Here is an 808-nt window from a genome sequence, read left to right on the forward strand (position 1 = left end):
TGTTCTCCTCCAGCAGCTGGAACAGAATATTATATGAGACATCCATGTTGGACAGACTGACAATCTACTGGTCTAAAAAGTGCAGCATGGAGATTATTGTGAACACAATAGATGTAAAAGTAGTTGTTGTCCATGTACAGACCATAAATATGGACGTCCAGGTGTGTTTATGCTGCTGGCAACTGAATGGAATCCTGAGCTCTCCTGGTCCACTCTGTGGAGGAATCATGAGGAATTAGCTCACATTATGTCAGTCCCCACAGAGACAAAAACAAGTAAAAGGTCAATAAAGTGATATCTGGATGTGAACAGTAAATCAGATGACTCCCTGTAGTGGTAAAGGTTTAATAGTTTCACTGATTCCACTGAGAATCAACAGCTGAATCAGCAGCTGTTTGTAACATTCAGCTCAGTGTTTTGCTTCACCTGTTTGGTTTAGTCTCAACAGCTCTCGCCAGCCACTGCATATACCTCTCACTGTAGACTGCCAGAGTTCCTTGGAGTTAGGCAACTGCAATGGGATTGGGATCCCAAGGGACCCAACGCAAACCTTGCAGGACTTTGCTGTAGGTGGGAGCTGCTCAGTGTCTGCTTGTATCAGACTGGTTGTACTGGGCAGCTCCCAGATTGTCCCAAATGCAAAAAAACGGGCCCACATGAACAGTCCAGTGAATTATAATATATATATATATATATAATAAACTTTTGACTTGATTTGACTTGACTTCACTAGCATAACCCAAATCGGTCAGTTACAGCTTACATCTGATCAGTAGATAGAGGTTGTCCTTTAAAATCAATGAAATGT

This window comes from Morone saxatilis, unplaced genomic scaffold, assembly GCF_004916995.1.
Source record: "Morone saxatilis isolate NCDOM2014 unplaced genomic scaffold, NCSU_SB_2.0 Contig24, whole genome shotgun sequence".
In the NCBI taxonomy this organism is placed as follows: domain Eukaryota; kingdom Metazoa; phylum Chordata; class Actinopteri; family Moronidae; genus Morone; species Morone saxatilis.